The following is a 21,218-nucleotide window of genomic DNA, read 5'->3' on the forward strand; positions in this document are numbered from 1 at the left end:
TGGCTTACTAATTCGCTCTGGTTAATTGTGTAGTTTTGGACTGCTCGAGGCGTTGCTACTTTTGGGGAGGGCATTCCGACTATATTGCTTCATACTATTGTTTCCGGTTTTCGTTAATAATGTAAGTATATCTGACACATCCCTTGCTTAAAGGACTTATGTTTTCTTTTAATTCCTTCGGATAAGTGACTGACTATTTCTCATCATGCTTTGAGTGGTGGCTCGACCGAAAGTTGGCAGCCATTGAAGATAGGGCTGTCAACGGGTGGGATCCGGGTCCGGTCTAGGTAGAAGTACTCCCGAGTAGATCATTAATTGGGACAAAACCTTAGACCCAAAACTGTCAATTTTAACTTAAAATTTAGGTTGAAACAATAACATGGGTTTAAAACCGAACCTTTTAAGCTATAAAAAAAAACCACTTTTCTGATTTAAATCGCAAACTAAAATTTAAACTTTAATCATATATCGTTAATAAAATTGATAGAAAAATACTAAGTTACTTATATGTTAAAACGCCAGACACCTTTATTTATGTATCTATCAGATTCGACACTTTAAACCTATGGTAAGAGAGAAAGTATAAGAAAACGAAAGGAAATAATATATATGGTTAACAAAATAATCGGTTTTGGGCATGAATCCATTCGGGAGGGGCGAGAACCGGAACCGACCCAATTATTTATTTCAACATAATCATGGCGTCCGATCCTTTATAAATGGTTGGGTCGATTCGGGCCAGCCGGGTAGACCTGAACCGTTGACAGCCCCTTCAAGAACATGAACGATGATGGCGATTGTGCTGCAGCAAGGTTGGTATCCCTTTTCCTTCTCCCTTCGGATCTGTACTTCGAGGTAAGGAGCTTTCAAAACCGCACTCGATGTTCGTACCTTTGTTATTGGGGCATAAGATTTTGTCCTACGAAGTTGGTTTTGGATTCACACGAATTAATAAATTCTGCTAATGCAATTTCTGCCTTGTCATTGCAGGAACATTCTAATGGGTTCGCATTGTCAACTGCCGTATCAGAATGACTACGATAGTGTATGCCATCATTGGTTATATCTGTTGGAACCTTTTATAAGGGCTTCTCTTGCTTTATTGTCGTTTTTTGTGGTTGTAACTTCTTTTAATTTTCTAATACTCCCCTTGGCTTCTACAGGCATCGCCACTTCCATGAGATTGCGCCATTGGAGCTGATCCAAGAGTTCGAATTGGAGCAGTAGTCCGCCGAGGCCTTGCATACGCTGCAGTCCAGAATAAGCCACTCTAACCCATTTTATTCTATATTCACTTCTAAACTATTTCGCGTCCACCTGTTTCTGATTTGGATACTCTTGACAGGTGAAAGGCGTGAGCGCAAAGGAGACTCGGAAGCGATATGGATGCGGAAGCTGCTCAGGTATGCGTTTTTTGAACAATGTTTGCATACCGAAATTATATCATTTTTGGAAGACAAGGTCTGTCGGTCGTGGCTGGGGCTATAATATCCTTGGGTCTTTTGGGAGCAGGCACGAAGAATGCTCAACTTGCGGGCAGGATACACAACCTCTCGCGGAAAAACTGTAAGGAAGCCGATCAACTCTTCGGTGTAAGCTTCTTAATTCTCATATTCACTTGTTGTTCTCGTTTGGATGTATGGGTTACTAAATTGCTTTGGTTATATGTGTAGTTTCTGATCTCTCGAGGCGTTGCTATTTTCGGCGATCGGCTCACTGACTCGTGTGCCTTACCGTTGTTCCCGGTTTTCGATATCAATGTAAGTATAGGAAACATCCCGTGTCTAATTCAGTTCCGTTTGCTTTTAATTCCGTAGGATAACGGAATGGATGTTTCTTGTGGGTGTGTGGGTTAATAATTGCTCTATTGCCATTGTTCTGCTTGTAATTTTTCTGAATTTATCAATAATCCTCATCACCTTCACCTTCATGCATTGCCACTTTCAGGAGCTTGCATTCGCGGAGCCGATTCAAGCGTTCGAATTGTAGCAGTGAACAACCTTGGCCTTGCATACGCTGGAGTCCAGAATGAGCCACTCTAACCCATCTCTTCTGTATACACTCTTAAACCTTCCCTTCTCCACCTATTTCTAATTAGGCAATCTTGGCAGGTGAATGGCGTGGGCGTGGAAAGAAGGCTCGGAAGTGATACGGATTCGAAAGCGGCACGGGTATGTGTTTGTTGTAGAATGTCTACATCCCTAAATGTTAATATTTTGGGAATATATGGTTTGCCAGTTGTGGAGGTGACCATAATATCCTTGGTTCTTGTGGGTGCAGGCACTAAGAATGCTCGACTTGCGGGAAAGATGCGCAACCTCTCGCGGCAATACTATAAGGAAGCCGATCAAGTCTTCGGTGTAAGCTTCTCAATTCTCAACTTCATTCGGTGTTCTCGTTTGGGGGTATGGGTTACTATTTTGCTTTGGTAATATGCGTAGTTTTAGATTGCTCGAGGCTTTGCTACTTTTGGCGATCGGCTTGCCGGCTCCGCGCCTTACCATTGTTCCCGGTTTTCGATATGAATGAAAGTATAGGAAACTTCCCGTGCTTAATTCAGTTCCGTTTTATTTTAATTCCGTAGGATAAATGACCGGATGTTGTCGTGGGTGTGTGTGTTACTAATTGCTCAATGGCCGTTGTTGTGCTTGTAACTTCTATTCGTTTGTTAATAACCCTAATGATTGACACCTTCATGCATTGCCACTTTCAGGAGATTGTATCCGTGGAGCTGATTCGAGCCTTCGAATTGTAGCGGTGATCAACCAAAGCCTCGCATACGCTGGAGTCCAGAATGAGCCAGTTTAACCCATTTCTTCTTTATTCTCGCCTAAACATTTTTTCTTCTCCACCTGTTTCTGACTAGAAATTCTTGACAGGTGAATGGCGTGGGCGCGGAAAGGAGACTCGGAAGTGATACGGATTCGGAAGCGGCACAGGTATGTGGTTGTTGTCGAATGTGCGCATCCCTAAATTTTAAAAGTTTTAGAAGAAAAGGTTTGTCGGTTGTGGAGGTGACAATAATATCCTTGGTTCTTATGGGTGCAGGCACGAAGAATGCTCGACTTGCGGGCAAGATGAGCAACCTCTCGCGGCAATACTATAAGGAAGCCGATCAACTCTTCAACGTAAATTTCTCAAATCTCCGGTTCATTCGGTGTTCTCTTGTGGTTGCATAGGTTCCTAATTTGCTTGGGTTATATTTGCAGTTTTAGATTGCTCGAGGCGTTGCAAATTTTGGGGATAGGCTTGCCAACTCCTGCGCCTTACCATTGATTATGGTTTTCGTTATCAATGTAAATATACGACACATCCCTTGCTTAATTGAGTTGTTTTATCTTTTAAATCCGTAAGATGAGTGATTGGATGTTTCTTGTGGGTGTGTGGGTTGCTAATTGCTCTATTCCTATCGTTGTGCATGTAAATTTTCTTAATTTTTGAATACTCCTCTTGACTGGCATATTCCGGCACTGCCGCTTTCAGATAATTGCGTCCGCGGAGTTGAGTCAACCGTTCGAATTGTTGCAGCAACCAGCCATGGCCTCGCATACGCTGGAGCCCAGAATGAGCCACACCAACCCATTTCTTCTGTATACACTCTTAATCCTTCTCTTGTCCACCGATTTCTGATTTGATATTCTTGACAGGTGAATGGCGTGGGCGCAGAAAGGAGACTCGGAAGTGATACGGATTCGGAAGCGGAACAGGTATGTGTTTGTTGTAGAATGTCAGCATTCCTAGATTTTAACACTTTTGGAATATAATTTTTCCGGTTGTGGAAGTGGCCATAATATCCTTGGTTCCTATGGGCAGGCAAGAGGGATGCTCGATTTGCAGGCAAGCTGTGCAAGCTCTCACGGCTTTACTATGAGGAAGCTGGTCCAATCATCCGTGTAAGCTTGTCGAACTCTCCACTTCATTCTATGTCCTCTTTTGGGTTTAGGCTTACTAATTCGCTCTGGTTAAATGTGTAGTTTTGGATTGCTCGAGGCGTTGCTACTTTTGGGGAGGGCATTCCGACTATATTGCTTCATACTATTGTTTCCGGTTTTCGTTAATAATGTAAGCATATCTGACACATCCCTTGCTTAAAGGACTTATGTTTTCTTTTAATTCCTTCGGATAAGTGACTGACTATTTCTCATCATGCTTTGAGTGGTGGTTCGACCGAAAGTTGGCCGCCATTCAAGATAGGGCTGTCAACGGGTGGGATCCGGGTCCGGTCTAGGTAGAAGCATTCCCGAGTAGATCATTAATTGGGACAAAACCTTAGACCCAAAACCGTCAATTTTAACTTAAAATTTAGGTTGAAACAATAACATAGGTTTAAAACCGAACCTTTTAAGCTATAAAAAAAAAACCACTTTTCTTATTTAAATCGCAAACTAAAATTTAAACTTTAATCATATATCGTTAATAAAATTGATAGAAAAATACTAAGTTACTTATATGTTAAAACGCCAGACACCTTTATTTATGTATCTATCAGATTCGACACTTTAAACCTATGGTAAAAGAGAAACTATAAGATAACGAAAGGAAAAAATATATATCGTTAACAAAATAATCGGTTTTGGGCATGAATCCATTCGGGTGGGGCGAGAACCGGAACCGACCCAATTATTTGTTTCAACATAATCATGGAGTCCGATCCTTTATAAATGGTTGGATCGATTCGGGCCAGCCGGGTAGACCAGAACCGTTGACAGCCCCTTCAAGAACATGAACGATGATGGCGATTGTGCTGCAGCAAGGTTGGTATCCCTTTTCCTTGTCCCTTCGGACCTGTAGTTCGAGGTAAGGACCTTTCAAAACCGCATCGATGTTCGTACCTTTGTTATTGAGGCATAAGATTTTGTCCTACGAAGTTGGTTTTGGATTCACACGAATTAATAAATTCTGCTAATGCAATTTCTGCCTTGTCATTGCAGGAACATTCTAATGGGTTCGCATTGTCAATTGCCGTATCAGAATGACTACGATAGTGTATGCCATCATTGGTTATATCTGTTGGAACCTTTTATAAGGGCTTCTCTTGCTTTCTTGTCATTTTTTTTGGTTGTAACTTCTTTTAATTTTCTAATACTCCCCTTGGTTTCTGCAGGCATCGCCACTTCCATGAGATTGCGCCATTGAAGCTGATCCAAGCGTTCCAATTGTAGCGGTGATCAACCAAAGCCTCGCATACGCTGGAGTCCAGAATGAGCCATTTTAACCCATTTCTTCTTTATTCTCGCCCAGACTTTTTTCTTCTCCACCTGTTTCTGACTAGAAATTCTTGACAGGAGAATGGCGTGGGCGCGGAAAGGAGACTCGGAAGTGATACGGATTCGGAAGCGGCACAGGTATGTGGTTGTTGTCGAATGTGCGCATCCCTAAATTTTAAAAGTTTTAGAAGAAAAGGTTTGTCGGTTTTGGAGGTGACAATAATTTCCTTGGTTCTTATGGGTGCAGGCACGAAGAATGCTCGACTTGCGGGCAAGATGAGCAACCTCTCGCGGCAATACTATAAGGAAGCCGATCAACTCTTCGACGTAAATTTCTCAAATCTCCGGTTCATTCGGTGTTCTCTTGCGGTTGCATAGGTTCCTAATTTGCTTGGGTTATATTTGCAGTTTTAGATTTCTCGAGGCGTTGCAAATTTTGGGGATAGGCTTGCCGACTCCTGCGCCTTACCATTGATTATGGTTTTCGTTATCAATGTAAATATACGACACATCCCTTGCTTAATTGACTTGTTTTATCTTTTAAATCCGTAAGATGAGTGATTGGATGTTTCTTGTGGGTGTGTGGGTTGCTAATTGCTCTATTCCTATCGTTGTGCATATAAATTTTCTTTATTTTTGAATACTCCTCTTGACTGGCATATTCCGGCACTGCCGCTTTCAGATAATTGCGTCCGCGGAGTTGAGTCAACCGTTCGAATTGTTGCAGCAACCAGCCATGGCCTCGCATATGCTGGAGCCCAGAATGAGCCACACCAACCCATTTCTTTTGTATACACTCTTAAACCTTCTCTTCTGCACCGATTTTTGATTTGATATTCTTGACAGGTGAATGGCGTGGGCACAGAAAGGAGACTCGGAAGTGATACGGATTCGGAAGCGGAACAGGTATGTGTTTGTTGTAGAATGTCAGCATTCCTAGATTTTAACACTTTTGGAATATAATTTTTCCGGTTGTGGAAGTGGCCATAATATCCATGGTTCCTATGGGCAGGCACGAGGGATGCTCGATTTGCAGGCAAGCTGTGCAAGCTCTCACGGCTTTACTATGAGGAAGCTGGTCCAATCATCCGTGTAAGCTTGTCGAACTCTCCACTTCATTCTATGTCCTCTTTTGGGTTTATGGCTTACTAATTCGCTCTGGTTAATTGTGTAGTTTTGGACTGCTCGAGGCGTTGCTACTTTTGGGGAGGGCATTCCGACTATATTGCTTCATACTATTGTTTCCGGTTTTCGTTAATAATGTAAGTATATCTGACACATCCCTTGCTTAAAGGACTTATGTTTTCTTTTAATTCCTTCGGATAAGTGACTGACTATTTCTCATCATGCTTTGAGTGGTGGCTCGACCGAAAGTTGGCAGCCATTGAAGATAGGGCTGTCAACGGGTGGGATCCGGGTCCGGTCTAGGTAGAAGTACTCCCGAGTAGATCATTAATTGGGACAAAACCTTAGACCCAAAACTGTCAATTTTAACTTAAAATTTAGGTTGAAACAATAACATGGGTTTAAAACCGAACCTTTTAAGCTATAAAAAAAAACCACTTTTCTGATTTAAATCGCAAACTAAAATTTAAACTTTAATCATATATCGTTAATAAAATTGATAGAAAAATACTAAGTTACTTATATGTTAAAACGCCAGACACCTTTATTTATGTATCTATCAGATTCGACACTTTAAACCTATGGTAAGAGAGAAAGTATAAGAAAACGAAAGGAAATAATATATATGGTTAACAAAATAATCGGTTTTGGGCATGAATCCATTCGGGAGGGGCGAGAACCGGAACCGACCCAATTATTTATTTCAACATAATCATGGCGTCCGATCCTTTATAAATGGTTGGGTCGATTCGGGCCAGCCGGGTAGACCTGAACCGTTGACAGCCCCTTCAAGAACATGAACGATGATGGCGATTGTGCTGCAGCAAGGTTGGTATCCCTTTTCCTTCTCCCTTCGGATCTGTACTTCGAGGTAAGGAGCTTTCAAAACCGCACTCGATGTTCGTACCTTTGTTATTGGGGCATAAGATTTTGTCCTACGAAGTTGGTTTTGGATTCACACGAATTAATAAATTCTGCTAATGCAATTTCTGCCTTGTCATTGCAGGAACATTCTAATGGGTTCGCATTGTCAACTGCCGTATCAGAATGACTACGATAGTGTATGCCATCATTGGTTATATCTGTTGGAACCTTTTATAAGGGCTTCTCTTGCTTTATTGTCGTTTTTTGTGGTTGTAACTTCTTTTAATTTTCTAATACTCCCCTTGGCTTCTACAGGCATCGCCACTTCCATGAGATTGCGCCATTGGAGCTGATCCAAGAGTTCGAATTGGAGCAGTAGTCCGCCGAGGCCTTGCATACGCTGCAGTCCAGAATAAGCCACTCTAACCCATTTTATTCTATATTCACTTCTAAACTATTTCGCGTCCACCTGTTTCTGATTTGGATACTCTTGACAGGTGAAAGGCGTGAGCGCAAAGGAGACTCGGAAGCGATATGGATGCGGAAGCTGCTCAGGTATGCGTTTTTTGAACAATGTTTGCATACCGAAATTATATCATTTTTGGAAGACAAGGTCTGTCGGTCGTGGCTGGGGCTATAATATCCTTGGGTCTTTTGGGAGCAGGCACGAAGAATGCTCAACTTGCGGGCAGGATACACAACCTCTCGCGGAAAAACTGTAAGGAAGCCGATCAACTCTTCGGTGTAAGCTTCTTAATTCTCATATTCACTTGTTGTTCTCGTTTGGATGTATGGGTTACTAAATTGCTTTGGTTATATGTGTAGTTTCTGATCTCTCGAGGCGTTGCTATTTTCGGCGATCGGCTCACTGACTCGTGTGCCTTACCGTTGTTCCCGGTTTTCGATATCAATGTAAGTATAGGAAACATCCCGTGTCTAATTCAGTTCCGTTTGCTTTTAATTCCGTAGGATAACGGAATGGATGTTTCTTGTGGGTGTGTGGGTTAATAATTGCTCTATTGCCATTGTTCTGCTTGTAATTTTTCTGAATTTATCAATAATCCTCATCACCTTCACCTTCATGCATTGCCACTTTCAGGAGCTTGCATTCGCGGAGCCGATTCAAGCGTTCGAATTGTAGCAGTGAACAACCTTGGCCTTGCATACGCTGGAGTCCAGAATGAGCCACTCTAACCCATCTCTTCTGTATACACTCTTAAACCTTCCCTTCTCCACCTATTTCTAATTAGGCAATCTTGGCAGGTGAATGGCGTGGGCGTGGAAAGAAGGCTCGGAAGTGATACGGATTCGAAAGCGGCACGGGTATGTGTTTGTTGTAGAATGTCTACATCCCTAAATGTTAATATTTTGGGAATATATGGTTTGCCAGTTGTGGAGGTGACCATAATATCCTTGGTTCTTGTGGGTGCAGGCACTAAGAATGCTCGACTTGCGGGAAAGATGCGCAACCTCTCGCGGCAATACTATAAGGAAGCCGATCAAGTCTTCGGTGTAAGCTTCTCAATTCTCAACTTCATTCGGTGTTCTCGTTTGGGGGTATGGGTTACTATTTTGCTTTGGTAATATGCGTAGTTTTAGATTGCTCGAGGCTTTGCTACTTTTGGCGATCGGCTTGCCGGCTCCGCGCCTTACCATTGTTCCCGGTTTTCGATATGAATGAAAGTATAGGAAACTTCCCGTGCTTAATTCAGTTCCGTTTTATTTTAATTCCGTAGGATAAATGACCGGATGTTGTCGTGGGTGTGTGTGTTACTAATTGCTCAATGGCCGTTGTTGTGCTTGTAACTTCTATTCGTTTGTTAATAACCCTAATGATTGACACCTTCATGCATTGCCACTTTCAGGAGATTGTATCCGTGGAGCTGATTCGAGCCTTCGAATTGTAGCGGTGATCAACCAAAGCCTCGCATACGCTGGAGTCCAGAATGAGCCAGTTTAACCCATTTCTTCTTTATTCTCGCCTAAACATTTTTTCTTCTCCACCTGTTTCTGACTAGAAATTCTTGACAGGTGAATGGCGTGGGCGCGGAAAGGAGACTCGGAAGTGATACGGATTCGGAAGCGGCACAGGTATGTGGTTGTTGTCGAATGTGCGCATCCCTAAATTTTAAAAGTTTTAGAAGAAAAGGTTTGTCGGTTGTGGAGGTGACAATAATATCCTTGGTTCTTATGGGTGCAGGCACGAAGAATGCTCGACTTGCGGGCAAGATGAGCAACCTCTCGCGGCAATACTATAAGGAAGCCGATCAACTCTTCAACGTAAATTTCTCAAATCTCCGGTTCATTCGGTGTTCTCTTGCGGTTGCATAGGTTCCTAATTTGCTTGGGTTATATTTGCAGTTTTAGATTGCTCGAGGCGTTGCAAATTTTGGGGATAGGCTTGCCAACTCCTGCGCCTTACCATTGATTATGGTTTTCGTTATCAATGTAAATATACGACACATCCCTTGCTTAATTGAGTTGTTTTATCTTTTAAATCCGTAAGATGAGTGATTGGATGTTTCTTGTGGGTGTGTGGGTTGCTAATTGCTCTATTCCTATCGTTGTGCATGTAAATTTTCTTAATTTTTGAATACTCCTCTTGACTGGCATATTCCGGCACTGCCGCTTTCAGATAATTGCGTCCGCGGAGTTGAGTCAACCGTTCGAATTGTTGCAGCAACCAGCCATGGCCTCGCATACGCTGGAGCCCAGAATGAGCCACACCAACCCATTTCTTCTGTATACACTCTTAATCCTTCTCTTGTCCACCGATTTCTGATTTGATATTCTTGACAGGTGAATGGCGTGGGCGCAGAAAGGAGACTCGGAAGTGATACGGATTCGGAAGCGGAACAGGTATGTGTTTGTTGTAGAATGTCAGCATTCCTAGATTTTAACACTTTTGGAATATAATTTTTCCGGTTGTGGAAGTGGCCATAATATCCTTGGTTCCTATGGGCAGGCAAGAGGGATGCTCGATTTGCAGGCAAGCTGTGCAAGCTCTCACGGCTTTACTATGAGGAAGCTGGTCCAATCATCCGTGTAAGCTTGTCGAACTCTCCACTTCATTCTATGTCCTCTTTTGGGTTTAGGCTTACTAATTCGCTCTGGTTAAATGTGTAGTTTTGGATTGCTCGAGGCGTTGCTACTTTTGGGGAGGGCATTCCGACTATATTGCTTCATACTATTGTTTCCGGTTTTCGTTAATAATGTAAGCATATCTGACACATCCCTTGCTTAAAGGACTTATGTTTTCTTTTAATTCCTTCGGATAAGTGACTGACTATTTCTCATCATGCTTTGAGTGGTGGTTCGACCGAAAGTTGGCCGCCATTCAAGATAGGGCTGTCAACGGGTGGGATCCGGGTCCGGTCTAGGTAGAAGCATTCCCGAGTAGATCATTAATTGGGACAAAACCTTAGACCCAAAACCGTCAATTTTAACTTAAAATTTAGGTTGAAACAATAACATAGGTTTAAAACCGAACCTTTTAAGCTATAAAAAAAAAACCACTTTTCTTATTTAAATCGCAAACTAAAATTTAAACTTTAATCATATATCGTTAATAAAATTGATAGAAAAATACTAAGTTACTTATATGTTAAAACGCCAGACACCTTTATTTATGTATCTATCAGATTCGACACTTTAAACCTATGGTAAAAGAGAAACTATAAGATAACGAAAGGAAAAAATATATATCGTTAACAAAATAATCGGTTTTGGGCATGAATCCATTCGGGTGGGGCGAGAACCGGAACCGACCCAATTATTTGTTTCAACATAATCATGGAGTCCGATCCTTTATAAATGGTTGGATCGATTCGGGCCAGCCGGGTAGACCAGAACCGTTGACAGCCCCTTCAAGAACATGAACGATGATGGCGATTGTGCTGCAGCAAGGTTGGTATCCCTTTTCCTTGTCCCTTCGGACCTGTAGTTCGAGGTAAGGACCTTTCAAAACCGCATCGATGTTCGTACCTTTGTTATTGAGGCATAAGATTTTGTCCTACGAAGTTGGTTTTGGATTCACACGAATTAATAAATTCTGCTAATGCAATTTCTGCCTTGTCATTGCAGGAACATTCTAATGGGTTCGCATTGTCAATTGCCGTATCAGAATGACTACGATAGTGTATGCCATCATTGGTTATATCTGTTGGAACCTTTTATAAGGGCTTCTCTTGCTTTCTTGTCATTTTTTTTGGTTGTAACTTCTTTTAATTTTCTAATACTCCCCTTGGTTTCTGCAGGCATCGCCACTTCCATGAGATTGCGCCATTGAAGCTGATCCAAGCGTTCCAATTGTAGCGGTGATCAACCAAAGCCTCGCATACGCTGGAGTCCAGAATGAGCCATTTTAACCCATTTCTTCTTTATTCTCGCCCAGACTTTTTTCTTCTCCACCTGTTTCTGACTAGAAATTCTTGACAGGAGAATGGCGTGGGCGCGGAAAGGAGACTCGGAAGTGATACGGATTCGGAAGCGGCACAGGTATGTGGTTGTTGTCGAATGTGCGCATCCCTAAATTTTAAAAGTTTTAGAAGAAAAGGTTTGTCGGTTTTGGAGGTGACAATAATTTCCTTGGTTCTTATGGGTGCAGGCACGAAGAATGCTCGACTTGCGGGCAAGATGAGCAACCTCTCGCGGCAATACTATAAGGAAGCCGATCAACTCTTCGACGTAAATTTCTCAAATCTCCGGTTCATTCGGTGTTCTCTTGCGGTTGCATAGGTTCCTAATTTGCTTGGGTTATATTTGCAGTTTTAGATTTCTCGAGGCGTTGCAAATTTTGGGGATAGGCTTGCCGACTCCTGCGCCTTACCATTGATTATGGTTTTCGTTATCAATGTAAATATACGACACATCCCTTGCTTAATTGACTTGTTTTATCTTTTAAATCCGTAAGATGAGTGATTGGATGTTTCTTGTGGGTGTGTGGGTTGCTAATTGCTCTATTCCTATCGTTGTGCATATAAATTTTCTTTATTTTTGAATACTCCTCTTGACTGGCATATTCCGGCACTGCCGCTTTCAGATAATTGCGTCCGCGGAGTTGAGTCAACCGTTCGAATTGTTGCAGCAACCAGCCATGGCCTCGCATATGCTGGAGCCCAGAATGAGCCACACCAACCCATTTCTTTTGTATACACTCTTAAACCTTCTCTTCTGCACCGATTTTTGATTTGATATTCTTGACAGGTGAATGGCGTGGGCACAGAAAGGAGACTCGGAAGTGATACGGATTCGGAAGCGGAACAGGTATGTGTTTGTTGTAGAATGTCAGCATTCCTAGATTTTAACACTTTTGGAATATAATTTTTCCGGTTGTGGAAGTGGCCATAATATCCATGGTTCCTATGGGCAGGCACGAGGGATGCTCGATTTGCAGGCAAGCTGTGCAAGCTCTCACGGCTTTACTATGAGGAAGCTGGTCCAATCATCCGTGTAAGCTTGTCGAACTCTCCACTTCATTCTATGTCCTCTTTTGGGTTTATGGCTTACTAATTCGCTCTGGTTAATTGTGTAGTTTTGGACTGCTCGAGGCGTTGCTACTTTTGGGGAGGGCATTCCGACTATATTGCTTCATACTATTGTTTCCGGTTTTCGTTAATAATGTAAGTATATCTGACACATCCCTTGCTTAAAGGACTTATGTTTTCTTTTAATTCCTTCGGATAAGTGACTGACTATTTCTCATCATGCTTTGAGTGGTGGCTCGACCGAAAGTTGGCAGCCATTGAAGATAGGGCTGTCAACGGGTGGGATCCGGGTCCGGTCTAGGTAGAAGTACTCCCGAGTAGATCATTAATTGGGACAAAACCTTAGACCCAAAACTGTCAATTTTAACTTAAAATTTAGGTTGAAACAATAACATGGGTTTAAAACCGAACCTTTTAAGCTATAAAAAAAAACCACTTTTCTGATTTAAATCGCAAACTAAAATTTAAACTTTAATCATATATCGTTAATAAAATTGATAGAAAAATACTAAGTTACTTATATGTTAAAACGCCAGACACCTTTATTTATGTATCTATCAGATTCGACACTTTAAACCTATGGTAAGAGAGAAAGTATAAGAAAACGAAAGGAAATAATATATATGGTTAACAAAATAATCGGTTTTGGGCATGAATCCATTCGGGAGGGGCGAGAACCGGAACCGACCCAATTATTTATTTCAACATAATCATGGCGTCCGATCCTTTATAAATGGTTGGGTCGATTCGGGCCAGCCGGGTAGACCTGAACCGTTGACAGCCCCTTCAAGAACATGAACGATGATGGCGATTGTGCTGCAGCAAGGTTGGTATCCCTTTTCCTTCTCCCTTCGGATCTGTACTTCGAGGTAAGGAGCTTTCAAAACCGCACTCGATGTTCGTACCTTTGTTATTGGGGCATAAGATTTTGTCCTACGAAGTTGGTTTTGGATTCACACGAATTAATAAATTCTGCTAATGCAATTTCTGCCTTGTCATTGCAGGAACATTCTAATGGGTTCGCATTGTCAACTGCCGTATCAGAATGACTACGATAGTGTATGCCATCATTGGTTATATCTGTTGGAACCTTTTATAAGGGCTTCTCTTGCTTTATTGTCGTTTTTTGTGGTTGTAACTTCTTTTAATTTTCTAATACTCCCCTTGGCTTCTACAGGCATCGCCACTTCCATGAGATTGCGCCATTGGAGCTGATCCAAGAGTTCGAATTGGAGCAGTAGTCCGCCGAGGCCTTGCATACGCTGCAGTCCAGAATAAGCCACTCTAACCCATTTTATTCTATATTCACTTCTAAACTATTTCGCGTCCACCTGTTTCTGATTTGGATACTCTTGACAGGTGAAAGGCGTGAGCGCAAAGGAGACTCGGAAGCGATATGGATGCGGAAGCTGCTCAGGTATGCGTTTTTTGAACAATGTTTGCATACCGAAATTATATCATTTTTGGAAGACAAGGTCTGTCGGTCGTGGCTGGGGCTATAATATCCTTGGGTCTTTTGGGAGCAGGCACGAAGAATGCTCAACTTGCGGGCAGGATACACAACCTCTCGCGGAAAAACTGTAAGGAAGCCGATCAACTCTTCGGTGTAAGCTTCTTAATTCTCATATTCACTTGTTGTTCTCGTTTGGATGTATGGGTTACTAAATTGCTTTGGTTATATGTGTAGTTTCTGATCTCTCGAGGCGTTGCTATTTTCGGCGATCGGCTCACTGACTCGTGTGCCTTACCGTTGTTCCCGGTTTTCGATATCAATGTAAGTATAGGAAACATCCCGTGTCTAATTCAGTTCCGTTTGCTTTTAATTCCGTAGGATAACGGAATGGATGTTTCTTGTGGGTGTGTGGGTTAATAATTGCTCTATTGCCATTGTTCTGCTTGTAATTTTTCTGAATTTATCAATAATCCTCATCACCTTCACCTTCATGCATTGCCACTTTCAGGAGCTTGCATTCGCGGAGCCGATTCAAGCGTTCGAATTGTAGCAGTGAACAACCTTGGCCTTGCATACGCTGGAGTCCAGAATGAGCCACTCTAACCCATCTCTTCTGTATACACTCTTAAACCTTCCCTTCTCCTCCTATTTCTAATTAGGCAATCTTGGCAGGTGAATGGCGTGGGCGTGGAAAGAAGGCTCGGAAGTGATACGGATTCGAAAGCGGCACGGGTATGTGTTTGTTGTAGAATGTCTACATCCCTAAATGTTAATATTTTGGGAATATATGGTTTGCCAGTTGTGGAGGTGACCATAATATCCTTGGTTCTTGTGGGTGCAGGCACTAAGAATGCTCGACTTGCGGGAAAGATGCGCAACCTCTCGCGGCAATACTATAAGGAAGCCGATCAAGTCTTCGGTGTAAGCTTCTCAATTCTCAACTTCATTCGGTGTTCTCGTTTGGGGGTATGGGTTACTATTTTGCTTTGGTAATATGCGTAGTTTTAGATTGCTCGAGGCTTTGCTACTTTTGGCGATCGGCTTGCCGGCTCCGCGCCTTACCATTGTTCCCGGTTTTCGATATGAATGAAAGTATAGGAAACTTCCCGTGCTTAATTCAGTTCCGTTTTATTTTAATTCCGTAGGATAAATGACCGGATGTTGTCGTGGGTGTGTGTGTTACTAATTGCTCAATGGCCGTTGTTGTGCTTGTAACTTCTATTCGTTTGTTAATAACCCTAATGATTGACACCTTCATGCATTGCCACTTTCAGGAGATTGTATCCGTGGAGCTGATTCGAGCCTTCGAATTGTAGCGGTGATCAACCAAAGCCTCGCATACGCTGGAGTCCAGAATGAGCCAGTTTAACCCATTTCTTCTTTATTCTCGCCTAAACATTTTTTCTTCTCCACCTGTTTCTGACTAGAAATTCTTGACAGGTGAATGGCGTGGGCGCGGAAAGGAGACTCGGAAGTGATACGGATTCGGAAGCGGCACAGGTATGTGGTTGTTGTCGAATGTGCGCGTCCCTAAATTTTAAAAGTTTTAGAAGAAAAGGTTTGTCGGTTGTGGAGGTGACAATAATATCCTTGGTTCTTATGGGTGCAGGCACGAAGAATGCTCGACTTGCGGGCAAGATGAGCAACCTCTCGCGGCAATACTATAAGGAAGCCGATCAACTCTTCAACGTAAATTTCTCAAATCTCCGGTTCATTCGGTGTTCTCTTGCGGTTGCATAGGTTCCTAATTTGCTTGGGTTATATTTGCAGTTTTAGATTGCTCGAGGCGTTGCAAATTTTGGGGATAGGCTTGCCAACTCCTGCGCCTTACCATTGATTATGGTTTTCGTTATCAATGTAAATATACGACACATCCCTTGCTTAATTGAGTTGTTTTATCTTTTAAATCCGTAAGATGAGTGATTGGATGTTTCTTGTGGGTGTGTGGGTTGCTAATTGCTCTATTCCTATCGTTGTGCATGTAAATTTTCTTAATTTTTGAATACTCCTCTTGACTGGCATATTCCGGCACTGCCGCTTTCAGATAATTGCGTCCGCGGAGTTGAGTCAACCGTTCGAATTGTTGCAGCAACCAGCCATGGCCTCGCATACGCTGGAGCCCAGAATGAGCCACACCAACCCATTTCTTCTGTATACACTCTTAATCCTTCTCTTGTCCACCGATTTCTGATTTGATATTCTTGACAGGTGAATGGCGTGGGCGCAGAAAGGAGACTCGGAAGTGATACGGATTCGGAAGCGGAACAGGTATGTGTTTGTTGTAGAATGTCAGCATTCCTAGATTTTAACACTTTTGGAATATAATTTTTCCGGTTGTGGAAGTGGCCATAATATCCTTGGTTCCTATGGGCAGGCAAGAGGGATGCTCGATTTGCAGGCAAGCTGTGCAAGTTCTCACGGCTTTACTATGAGGAAGCTGGTCCAATCATCCGTGTAAGCTTGTCGAACTCTCCACTTCATTCTATGTCCTCTTTTGGGTTTAGGCTTACTAATTCGCTCTGGTTAAATGTGTAGTTTTGGATTGCTCGAGGCGTTGCTACTTTTGGGGAGGGCATTCCGACTATATTGCTTCATACTATTGTTTCCGGTTTTCGTTAATAATGTAAGCATATCTGACACATCCCTTGCTTAAAGGACTTATGTTTTCTTTTAATTCCTTCGGATAAGTGACTGACTATTTCTCATCATGCTTTGAGTGGTGGTTCGACCGAAAGTTGGCCGCCATTCAAGATAGGGCTGTCAACGGGTGGGATCCGGGTCCGGTCTAGGTAGAAGCATTCCCGAGTAGATCATTAATTGGGACAAAACCTTAGACCCAAAACCGTCAATTTTAACTTAAAATTTAGGTTGAAACAATAACATAGGTTTAAAACCGAACCTTTTAAGCTATAAAAAAAAAACCACTTTTCTTATTTAAATCGCAAACTAAAATTTAAACTTTAATCATATATCGTTAATAAAATTGATAGAAAAATACTAAGTTACTTATATGTTAAAACGCCAGACACCTTTATTTATGTATCTATCAGATTCGACACTTTAAACCTATGGTAAAAGAGAAACTATAAGATAACGAAAGGAAAAAATATATATCGTTAACAAAATAATCGGTTTTGGGCATGAATCCATTCGGGTGGGGCGAGAACCGGAACCGACCCAATTATTTGTTTCAACATAATCATGGAGTCCGATCCTTTATAAATGGTTGGATCGATTCGGGCCAGCCGGGTAGACCAGAACCGTTGACAGCCCCTTCAAGAACATGAACGATGATGGCGATTGTGCTGCAGCAAGGTTGGTATCCCTTTTCCTTGTCCCTTCGGACCTGTAGTTCGAGGTAAGGACCTTTCAAAACCGCATCGATGTTCGTACCTTTGTTATTGAGGCATAAGATTTTGTCCTACGAAGTTGGTTTTGGATTCACACGAATTAATAAATTCTGCTAATGCAATTTCTGCCTTGTCATTGCAGGAACATTCTAATGGGTTCGCATTGTCAATTGCCGTATCAGAATGACTACGATAGTGTATGCCATCATTGGTTATATCTGTTGGAACCTTTTATAAGGGCTTCTCTTGCTTTCTTGTCATTTTTTTTGGTTGTAACTTCTTTTAATTTTCTAATACTCCCCTTGGTTTCTGCAGGCATCGCCACTTCCATGAGATTGCGCCATTGAAGCTGATCCAAGCGTTCCAATTGTAGCGGTGATCAACCAAAGCCTCGCATACGCTGGAGTCCAGAATGAGCCATTTTAACCCATTTCTTCTTTATTCTCGCCCAGACTTTTTTCTTCTCCACCTGTTTCTGACTAGAAATTCTTGACAGGAGAATGGCGTGGGCGCGGAAAGGAGACTCGGAAGTGATACGGATTCGGAAGCGGCACAGGTATGTGGTTGTTGTCGAATGTGCGCATCCCTAAATTTTAAAAGTTTTAGAAGAAAAGGTTTGTCGGTTTTGGAGGTGACAATAATTTCCTTGGTTCTTATGGGTGCAGGCACGAAGAATGCTCGACTTGCGGGCAAGATGAGCAACCTCTCGCGGCAATACTATAAGGAAGCCGATCAACTCTTCGACGTAAATTTCTCAAATCTCCGGTTCATTCGGTGTTCTCTTGCGGTTGCATAGGTTCCTAATTTGCTTGGGTTATATTTGCAGTTTTAGATTTCTCGAGGCGTTGCAAATTTTGGGGATAGGCTTGCCGACTCCTGCGCCTTACCATTGATTATGGTTTTCGTTATCAATGTAAATATACGACACATCCCTTGCTTAATTGACTTGTTTTATCTTTTAAATCCGTAAGATGAGTGATTGGATGTTTCTTGTGGGTGTGTGGGTTGCTAATTGCTCTATTCCTATCGTTGTGCATATAAATTTTCTTTATTTTTGAATACTCCTCTTGACTGGCATATTCCGGCACTGCCGCTTTCAGATAATTGCGTCCGCGGAGTTGAGTCAACCGTTCGAATTGTTGCAGCAACCAGCCATGGCCTCGCATATGCTGGAGCCCAGAATGAGCCACACCAACCCATTTCTTTTGTATACACTCTTAAACCTTCTCTTCTGCACCGATTTTTGATTTGATATTCTTGACAGGTGAATGGCGTGGGCACAGAAAGGAGACTCGGAAGTGATACGGATTCGGAAGCGGAACAGGTATGTGTTTGTTGTAGAATGTCAGCATTCCTAGATTTTAACACTTTTGGAATATAATTTTTCCGGTTGTGGAAGTGGCCATAATATCCATGGTTCCTATGGGCAGGCACGAGGGATGCTCGATTTGCAGGCAAGCTGTGCAAGCTCTCACGGCTTTACTATGAGGAAGCTGGTCCAATCATCCGTGTAAGCTTGTCGAACTCTCCACTTCATTCTATGTCCTCTTTTGGGTTTATGGCTTACTAATTCGCTCTGGTTAATTGTGTAGTTTTGGACTGCTCGAGGCGTTGCTACTTTTGGGGAGGGCATTCCGACTATATTGCTTCATACTATTGTTTCCGGTTTTCGTTAATAATGTAAGTATATCTGACACATCCCTTGCTTAAAGGACTTATGTTTTCTTTTAATTCCTTCGGATAAGTGACTGACTATTTCTCATCATGCTTTGAGTGGTGGCTCGACCGAAAGTTGGCAGCCATTGAAGATAGGGCTGTCAACGGGTGGGATCCGGGTCCGGTCTAGGTAGAAGTACTCCCGAGTAGATCATTAATTGGGACAAAACCTTAGACCCAAAACTGTCAATTTTAACTTAAAATTTAGGTTGAAACAATAACATGGGTTTAAAACCGAACCTTTTAAGCTATAAAAAAAAACCACTTTTCTGATTTAAATCGCAAACTAAAATTTAAACTTTAATCATATATCGTTAATAAAATTGATAGAAAAATACTAAGTTACTTATATGTTAAAACGCCAGACACCTTTATTTATGTATCTATCAGATTCGACACTTTAAACCTATGGTAAGAGAGAAAGTATAAGAAAACGAAAGGAAATAATATATATGGTTAACAAAATAATCGGTTTTGGGCATGAATCCATTCGGGAGGGGCGAGAACCGGAACCGACCCAATTATTTATTTCAACATAATCATGGCGTCCGATCCTTTATAAATGGTTGGGTCGATTCGGGCCAGCCGGGTAGACCTGAACCGTTGACAGCCCCTTCAAGAACATGAACGATGATGGCGATTGTGCTGCAGCAAGGTTGGTATCCCTTTTCCTTCTCCCTTCGGATCTGTACTTCGAGGTAAGGAGCTTTCAAAACCGCACTCGATGTTCGTACCTTTGTTATTGGGGCATAAGATTTTGTCCTACGAAGTTGGTTTTGGATTCACACGAATTAATAAATTCTGCTAATGCAATTTCTGCCTTGTCATTGCAGGAACATTCTAATGGGTTCGCATTGTCAACTGCCGTATCAGAATGACTACGATAGTGTATGCCATCATTGGTTATATCTGTTGGAACCTTTTATAAGGGCTTCTCATGCTTTATTGTCGTTTTTTGTGGTTGTAACTTCTTTTAATTTTCTAATACTCCCCTTGGCTTCTACAGGCATCGCCACTTCCATGAGATTGCGCCATTGGAGCTGATCCAAGAGTTCGAATTGGAGCAGTAGTCCGCCGAGGCCTTGCATACGCTGCAGTCCAGAATAAGCCACTCTAACCCATTTTATTCTATATTCACTTCTAAACTATTTCGCGTCCACCTGTTTCTGATTTGGATACTCTTGACAGGTGAAAGGCGTGAGCGCAAAGGAGACTCGGAAGCGATATGGATGCGGAATCTGCTCAGGTATGCGTTTTTTGAACAATGTTTGCATACCGAAATTATATCATTTTTGGAAGACAAGGTCTGTCGGTCGTGGCTGGGGCTATAATATCCTTGGGTCTTTTGGGAGCAGGCACGAAGAATGCTCAACTTGTGGGCAGGATACACAACCTCTCGCGGAAAAACTGTAAGGAAGCCGATCAACTCTTCGGTGTAAGCTTCTTAATTCTCATATTCACTTGTTGTTCTCGTTTGGATGTATGGGTTATTAAATTGCTTTGGTTATATGTGTAGTTTCTGATCTCTCGAGGCGTTGCTATTTTCGGCGATCGGCTCACTGGCTCGTGTGCCTTACCGTTGTTCCCGGTTTTCGATATCAATGTAAGTATAGGAAACATCCCGTGTCTAATTCAGTTCCGTTTGCTTTTAATTCCGTAGGATAACGGAATGGATGTTTCTTGTGGGTGTGTGGGTTAATAATTGCTCTATTGCCATTGTTCTGCTTGTAATTTTTCTGAATTTATTAATAATCCTCATCACCTTCACCTTCATGCATTGCCACTTTCAGGAGCTTGCATTCGCGGAGCCGATTCAAGCGTTCGAATTGTAGCAGTGAACAACCTTGGCCTTGCATACGCTGGAGTCCAGAATGAGCCACTCTAACCCATCTATTCTGTATACACTCTTAAACCTTCCCTTCTCCACCTATTTCTAATTAGGCAATCTTGGCAGGTGAATGGCGTGGGCGTGGAAAGAAGGCTCGGAAGTGATACGGATTCGAAAGCGGCACGGGTA

General features: G+C 42.3%; 4 long non-coding RNA genes across 4 annotated transcripts; all 4 read left to right on the forward strand.

Annotated features, from left to right (window-relative positions):
• Nucleotides 1–966: 966 nt before the first annotated feature.
• On the forward strand, nucleotides 967–2,939 carry LOC148802910 (uncharacterized). The gene is made up of 6 exons (XR_016081265.1): nucleotides 967–1,045; nucleotides 1,164–1,403; nucleotides 1,513–1,592; nucleotides 1,674–1,760; nucleotides 1,948–2,171; nucleotides 2,281–2,939. It is a non-coding gene; the product is annotated as an uncharacterized LOC148802910 (long non-coding RNA).
• A 3,465-nt stretch (nucleotides 2,940–6,404) lies between these two features.
• Nucleotides 6,405–9,277, forward strand: LOC148802911 (uncharacterized). Its single transcript, XR_016081381.1, has 6 exons — nucleotides 6,405–7,393; nucleotides 7,512–7,751; nucleotides 7,861–7,940; nucleotides 8,022–8,108; nucleotides 8,296–8,519; nucleotides 8,629–9,277. It is a non-coding gene; the product is annotated as an uncharacterized LOC148802911 (long non-coding RNA).
• A 3,474-nt stretch (nucleotides 9,278–12,751) lies between these two features.
• On the forward strand, nucleotides 12,752–15,625 carry LOC148802912 (uncharacterized). The gene is made up of 6 exons (XR_016081392.1): nucleotides 12,752–13,741; nucleotides 13,860–14,099; nucleotides 14,209–14,288; nucleotides 14,370–14,456; nucleotides 14,644–14,867; nucleotides 14,977–15,625. It is a non-coding gene; the product is annotated as an uncharacterized LOC148802912 (long non-coding RNA).
• Nucleotides 15,626–19,099: 3,474 nt separating this feature from the next.
• Nucleotides 19,100–20,805, forward strand: LOC148802913 (uncharacterized). Its single transcript, XR_016080318.1, has 4 exons — nucleotides 19,100–20,089; nucleotides 20,208–20,447; nucleotides 20,557–20,636; nucleotides 20,718–20,805. It is a non-coding gene; the product is annotated as an uncharacterized LOC148802913 (long non-coding RNA).
• Nucleotides 20,806–21,218: the final 413 nt, after the last annotated feature.

Source organism: Nelumbo nucifera, chromosome 1, assembly GCF_055504915.1.
Source record: "Nelumbo nucifera cultivar China Antique chromosome 1, China Antique-T2T, whole genome shotgun sequence".
Classification (NCBI taxonomy): Eukaryota; Viridiplantae; Streptophyta; class Magnoliopsida; order Proteales; family Nelumbonaceae; genus Nelumbo; species Nelumbo nucifera.